The following is an 8,137-nucleotide window of genomic DNA, read 5'->3' on the forward strand; positions in this document are numbered from 1 at the left end:
AGATTTCTAGAAAAAAAAATAATGAATCATTCGATGAACAGGTAACAAATGTTTATTTTCATCACCATTTTCATTATCAGTGTTAACGTTATCATCACTATCATCAATCACCATTCCCAACGACCCTATTTTCAACTAAAGCATAGGACTGGAAGGATACAGCACACTTGCACACGCACACATGCTCAAGTGCTCGCACACGCACGCACACGTCCACTTGTGCACCAGCGCATGCACACATGCAAGCACGCACCCACACAAGCGCGCTCATGCACGCACACACACACACACACACACACACACACACACACACACACACACACACACAAATCGCTTTACACTACCTGAGGTATGAGGTAAAGTTCATTCCACTGATCTAATTTCGGTTACAAAGAACAAATAAATATAAATAAACATCAATATATAAATATTCTACTTTCTCCTGCAACGTGCTTTATCTGTATGTGGGTGGGGTGATAAGAGAGATTAATGATAATGATCTTGGCTGGGTTCATGAGAAGAAAAAATAAGGAAGAAAGTGAAAAGATATACTGTTTAAGGACAAAACTTTTACAGAAAAATCCAGTTGCTTCTCACCTGTAATCTGATCAGCAATTTATCAACACATCATGAGAAAAAGCTGAACTACAGCAAATAAGAAATGTCATGAAGTTATGGTTAACTTATCCGAAGAAATTTAATGTTAATATACAGTTTTTCGTAGAATAAAGTCATACAGTTGTACAAATCTAAAGAACTGTCTTCGTAATGAAGGGTTTAATGGAGAATGCTTCAGTCTTTCTTTCTTCGTTCTTTCCTCTTCCTTCTACCTGCGGGTGACTACACTGAGTGACAAGCCAAATGGTTTCCTGTACACTAGGAAACCATTTACTACGCTGGGTGGTAAACATATAATCAAATTCTGGCGCCTGGTGGTTTAGCGGATAATGCACGACGTTCCAATCGGATTGAGCGGGTGAAGGTTTATATCCAAGGAATGGCTGGAGTTTATTGCTCACGTAATGCCACTCTGGGATGAGTGAGGCTGGTCACTCTCATCTTAAACGTCTGGACTAACTTGCCTAGCCCCAGGCTCCTACGCTCCTCGTGGGACAACGTAGGATTGAATGATGGATGGATGGATGGATGGCTTCTAACTTTTGCACGACGAAGGTATTTCCTGAGTATATATACTTGGTAGTAACACGAGTCTTAACGAAATAAAGGAGGAAGGAGATGATACTGAAGTGTTCAACGCTTTAACTAAGCCTTCTGACACGGCAAGGCAGTGTTCTGTTACAGAAGTTACTGAGACAGGCCCTTCCTAAATTACATAAAGTCGTGTGTGCATGGCAGAAATACAAATGTGGGAATCGTAAAAAAAAAGGCTACTGGAAGTTAAATTATGAATTAAAGGGAACTACGGTACACTTAACATTCTCAGGCTCAGATTAATTACCCGCAGATGAATGAAATCGTCTGCCATCTGGCATTAGCTGGAATAAAGTACGCGAGAAGACACGACCACAAGTAGGTAAACAAACTGCTCTTATTGATGTTCTTAACAGTGATCAGACGTTTTGTAAATCCTGGTATATGATTTATATTTGTACTGGATGGTTACAGCCTTCATAAACCCTTCACTGCCAGACATCTCCCATAAGCCAACGGTCATACCACGTTGAGTGCACCGCTTCTCGTCCGATCAGCGATGTTAAGCAACGTTGGGTCTGGTTAGTACTTGGATGGGTGACCGCCTGGGAACACCAGATGCTGTTGGCATAACGTTGGGGGAGGCGGTGGCTCAATCGGTAGAGAGGTGGCCTGCAGTTCTACCGGACCCAGGTTCAAATCCCGACTGGGGCAGGGAACAGTTTAAGGATTTGAATTTCATGAAATCAGACTTTACCGATCCACCAGAAGACCCGCCGACATGTCGTAAAAATACCCCGCTAATACCAGTACACCAGTCCTGTATGAGACAGCCCTAGCATGTATTCAATATGGACGATGGGTGTTAGCGCTGAGGTGGTGACATGTAGAGAGGTGTATGGTATGTAGGACTACTGGGCCTTGAAAGCAGGCTGTGAAGCCTATGCCCAGAGTCGGACACATTAAAAAAAAAAAAAAAAAAAAACAATAAAAATGTCTGAGATTAACAAGAATAAGCTATAAATGACACATTCTGAGTTGTCCTGACAACTGGTTCTTTGGTTGCCGGAGTTCGCCATAGACCGGTTTAGTTGGCATGATAGTATATACTTCTTTAACACTTTTGATGCCATGGACGAAACTGCGTATCTTATCCAGGCTAAATCCAGAATCTTTAATTCTGGTAAAGGAAATTCATGGACTACAAAGGTTGATGAGTTCGTTATAAGCCTCCGACTACTGAAACTTTCATTTGAACAACATCGTCATTTATTCACTTCGTTTACGAAAAGGGGCTGATACTTATCAAGAAACAGTCGCCAAGAGAGAGATGCCAGGGAAAAGTTGTCAGAAAAACAATTCTCGTGACACAATTTCACCCTCTGCCTGCTACGAGCTCTCTCGAACGAACTAAATTGCCTGTTGTCATCCTAAATGAAAATCCGAAATGTCGGTTACCACTAGCAGGGAAAGCTTTTAATATTTTCAGAGGTGAATTCCCAACTGAACATAAAAAAAAATCGAATTAACCTGAATACAATCCTGGACTTCACTATCAGCAGAAAAGTTGTTAAATACTGTCAAGACTGATTTGCCCTGGAAGTGTTTACCACCCTTTACCTCTTCAGTCAAAGGTCGTCAATACACCTGCTTTCATAGAGTGTGTGTTATTTTCTGGCAAGTGAGTGAGTGTATGTATGTATGTATGTACGGTATGTATATATGTATGTATGTGTGCGTGTTGTGTGTGTATGAGTGTATGTGCATGTGTTCATTCTGTGCGTATGTGCTTGTGCGCATGTACGTATGTGTGCTGGTGGATGTCCGTATGTGTGCATGTGCGTATGTGCAGGTACAGGTTCGTATGTGTACAGGTGAAGGTTCGTATGTCAGCAGGTGCATATGCAGGTCAAGTGCGTATGTGTGCAGGTGCATGTGCAAGTCATATGCGTATGTGTGCAGGTGTGTATATTTACAAGGATACGTGCGCATATGCATGCGCATGTGCATGTGTGCATGTGCATGTGCATATGCGTGTATGCGCACGAGCGTATGCGTGCACGCGCATGTGAGTATCCGTGCATGCTTATATGCGTATGCAAATTTGCGTATGTGTGCATATATGCATGTGCATGTGTGCATGTGCGTATGTGTGCATATGCGTGTGTGCATAAGCATGTGCGTATGTGCATGTGCCTGAGCATGTGCTTATGTGCATGTGCATAAGCATGGGCGTATGCATGCGCACTTGCACGTATGTTGGCAGGCACATGTATATGTGTGCATGTGCGTATATAATAATAATAAATAATAATAATAATGATAATAATAATAATAATATCACCGTTAAATTGTCCAAGGACAATTTTGATAAATAAAAACTTCCCACAGCCATTGCCTATTAGAAGCAGAGCTAGAAAGGGACCTTGAGGTCAAGGTCTCTGATTTTATGCATGTCACCTTAGGTCATCACAGTCTATAAAACCAACAAGTCTAGTGGCTCTAGCTTTAATCTTTCATGGAATTTTAAGTGACATCCGGAATATTCGGAATAGTCCCAATTTTTTACCCCATGCGACCTCAGAGAATAGTCAACCGTTTGCAGCCATCCTCCTTTCCCCTGTATGAACCCGTTAAGGCTATGCTGCAGTGAAATTTCAGCTTGCTAGCTAAAGTGGTTTCTGAGATAGCGTCCAGGAATCTTTTATATCTGTCTATTTATCTATTTAGATATATAGATAGATAGATAAAGATATATAGAGTATACATACACGTAGACAGAAAGGTAGACAGACAGACAGAAAGACACACACATAATATATATATATATATATATATATATATATATATATATATATATATATATATATATATATATTATACAGTATACATTCTGAATAATATGCGGTGATCCGGTTGAAGGATTGGCATCATATTCGGCCAGAAAAAGCCGCCTGCTAGGCAATTAACCTGACAAAGATTAAAGGCTCTAGGCAACAGGGCCTCCGAGTAAAAACCATATAATTTTTAACTGGAAAGAATAATAAGAATATAGATAAAACAAGAACACTTCCCACAGGGATATAGGAGGTTTATTCGAGAGATAGCAGCCTTCTGGCTGAAGTCGTACAACTGGAGGAACTCTCAAAAAAATTCTCCTAAAAAAGTTAATGATGTGCGATGGCACTGGCTAATGCTGCTATGCAATGGACCTTTTATACAGTGATTTGGTAAAAAGCTGAACTAACGAGATCAGTGATGATTCTGCATGAAAGTTATTATACATCTATATTTATTACTTTAAGTCAGTGCGTATTATTAGGTTAATATAACAGCATATTGTATGTTTATTGTTTAAGCCTACACCAAAATAATATTAAAGTATATTAGCAAAAACTACCCATAATACTATGATAACACTGCAATACTACTATAATATAATAATACCCAGTTTATGATATTATTGTGTTTGCTGTTGAAAACAAATCCGTGGTAATGCTTTCACATCTGATGATTAGTACAATGACATATTATACAGCACTATATGACTGAATTGCAGGGATTGATCATACAGCTCATGTCCGTTACACAACTGAGTAAAGTATCTTACCATTCATTGTCATTATATCATATTCAATGAATATCGCATAAAACCACGTTTTTAATTTCTTCTTACATAATGTGTTTGACTATCTCCACTCATATATTTTTATAGCCAATGTCATATCATATTCAAATATATCTATATCTATCTGTCTATCTATATACAGAAAATCTATTATCTATCTATCTACCTATTTATCTATCTATCTCGATATCTATCTATATCTATATCTATCTATCTATCTATCTATCTATCTATCCCAAAATTAATATGTAATTACAAAGGTATAATATATACATGGTTGATGGTATGTGCGCGTGTGCTTTGCGTTGTGATGTGATGTGGTGTGTGTGTGTGTGTGTGTGTGTGTGTGTGTGTGTGTGTGTGTTGGGATTCACCTATCGATCCATCCCCTACATTTGGTCTCGTAACTATGATGTGGCAGAGGTCTTGAACATGTGACCATTCCTCAGTTCCATGCCTGTTACCCACAGAATCAGTGAAATCAGGACTGAGTGTTGTTTCACCATAAGTTTCTACGTCTCCATTTTTTGTTCAGTATAACTAAATATCCAGTTTGATGCCATGTTCATTTTCTTGACAACACAAAAACAGCCAGTTACTGAAATCCAACATACGATGGAGTAAATGAAATTTACTTATTTTTCTTATACAATAAAAGAATTTCACAGTCTCGACCTGTATCAAAAATCAGATTCGTTGCTGCACTAACCAACAGACTTAGGGTGTGTGGGAAACGTTGGAGCTTCTTCCCCCCCCCCCTTTTTTTTTAATTATTATAATATCAAAGCCCTACACTTGTAAAGAGATTGTTGACTGCAGTTGCATTTTACCAGTGCATGTACAGAGAGACAAACAAACATCTTTTCAAACAAAGATGATTACACAGCGGTAAAATCGAACCATTAGAGACAGGATTTTCTTTGTGTCTCACCAACAGTTAATTATAATCAGACGAAACTGGGAAAATAGTTTTTTTTTTTCTCTCTCTCTCTCTCTCTCTCTCTCTCTCTCTAACTGTACTTGGTGTTGGTCAGCCTACAGCGCTAAGAAATAATACGGCTCGCTAACAATAATAATCCCACTTTTCCGTTAATATGTTGCAGGAATCAAGACTAGTATAGGATTTCCCTCAGATGAAGATATTCAGCACAGGGAGTCTCTAACTGAACAGGGTGGACGTAGCTTTCACTGACCCTAATTAAATGGTATAGAGGCAACTTCATTTTCACGAATATAAGGCCAGGGTAATGACGGTGTAGAAGTTGCTACACCAAACAATTATTAACGCTTTAGGTCACAATCAGCCATATCCTGTGTATTCTTATATGGACACAAATATCACACCATAATTTAGTAGAACGGTGAAAGGATTCGAATCCCACACCCACAGCAAACACATCAGGTTTCACACTTGAATAACCCTCAAAACAGTTAACAGTGCAGTGGTGCTATGCTGGAAGCACTGCATATTTCGCCCTTAAAGCGAGCGAAAAATCCACGCAGAGATGCACTGATGAGGCAGAGAGTGAATCAGTTCAGGGTAGATATCTAGTACTGAAGAGTTCTGAAGCAAACTTCACAAACGCATTTACTACAATGGTGTTTTATTCTGGTTTATTCTTACTACCCCTAACTCAGAAAAGACCTCTCGTACTGAATGGAGTAATGAATGCAATATCTAACCCATCTAATTTGAAAAATCTCTTCGATGCTGAATAATATCATCTGGAGACAAAAAATTTTATAAAAACAATACAGTGAAATACTTTATCCTTTTGTCTCGACTTAGCTGAGTAAAATCGTCTGGCTGCAGCGAGAATCAAGTAAAGAAAATTCTGTCGTACTGAAAGAGTTACAATGACTCTCTTAAAAACAAATTCTTTATGATCCCATCACATTATTTTTAGCGTTTCTTAATCACCATCAGTCGCCCGGTAAATTAGGAATTAATTTCCCCTTGTCGCCGCCTCCCCTCATAAAGTATGATTAAACCTAAAACTTCGGTTATACTTTTATTTTTTTTTCAGGTTTTCCCAACGATAATTCTGAGTCACTTATGATACTCAGTACTTCTAATGTAATTCTGTAAGATCTAAAAGACTGAAGATGTGACTTAAAAAACACTGATTCTTTACTGAGTCTTGATTTCTCGTACATGAAGAGGAACAAAGTTAGGCCGAAACTGTTACATATGCAAAATAATAATAAAAACGATAATAATGATGAATAAAGAAAGATGATGCATGATGATGAATGGTGAATGCTGATCAAAAATGAGGGACGATGCATGATGATGATGAACAATGATGAATGATGGTGATGGGTGATGAACGACGATAAACAATGATGGTGAAGATCAAAAATGAAGAATGATGGTGAAAAAAGAATGATGGATGATGATGATGAAAGACGATGGATGATGATGAATGGTGGTGAAAGGTGAATGATGGATGATGAATGATGATGATGATGATGATGATGATGATGATGACGATGATGATGATCATGATGATCATGATCATGATGGTGGTGATGATGATACTGATGGAAATGGTGATGTTGATGATGACTATGATGACAAATTTTCGCCCATTTAAATCGTTGTTGCTATTTTCATTATAACTGTGCCAAGTCTTAAGCCCAAAATAAGAAAGTCAATAGACCAAAATATAAAAACGATCAAGCAAAGGGGGAAGCTTGACAAGAAAATACGAGAGGTGAGAAAAAGTAAAATTCCGGCGTTGCAGGTCTCGGTCCTTAACTCAGCACAGGTTTTTGTCCTTTTGCAAGTCATTGGTAGAATATGATACTACTTCGGCTCTAGATTATTTCCACCGCACCAAGTAGTAGTGTTAATCTCCAGACACATCTCAGCACTGAGGAAATGGAAAGAGATCAATATCAGGCCAAGTTAAAGTATCACAGTAAAGTGAAAGATTACACTTAAGCTGCAATTATGCCTCTTCTGACTAAAATTGTTCCATCTTGTATAATGGGTAGGATGTTAAAAGAAATCCCATTTCACTGGGCCACGTTAAATGCCAGACTAATTTTGGTGACAAGAAACGAAATGCCCCGCATATGAACCAGAGATGTGGAGTGTTCTTGGAACATTAACATTCTACGCTACACGATCGGCCTGTCTGTGTCAGAAAATCGGCCATATTACTTTACCTTGGGACTGAAATTGCCATCTCTCCAGCTTTCATAGTGAGCTGTAACAATAGATTAACACAAGAATACGGTGCTAGTCATGAATTCTTTGGAAAGAATAGAGAGCTATGGAAAATCGGCTGCAAAATGACGAAAATATGATATAAATTAAAATGAAATAAACTATAGCACTCTCGGGCTCCT

At 38.6% G+C, this 8,137-nt stretch overlaps 1 non-coding gene across 1 annotated transcript; it reads left to right on the top strand.

Annotated features, from left to right (window-relative positions):
• Positions 1-1,663: 1,663 nt before the first annotated feature.
• Positions 1,664-1,782, top strand: LOC145396649 (5S ribosomal RNA). Its single transcript, XR_013896809.1, has one exon. It is a non-coding gene; the product is annotated as a 5S ribosomal RNA (ribosomal RNA).
• Positions 1,783-8,137: the final 6,355 nt, after the last annotated feature.

The sequence above is a fragment of the Coenobita brevimanus genome, chromosome 38 (assembly GCF_032717465.1).
Source record: "Coenobita brevimanus isolate Jiangsu-jjx chromosome 38, ASM3271746v2, whole genome shotgun sequence".
Classification (NCBI taxonomy): domain Eukaryota; kingdom Metazoa; phylum Arthropoda; class Malacostraca; order Decapoda; family Coenobitidae; genus Coenobita; species Coenobita brevimanus.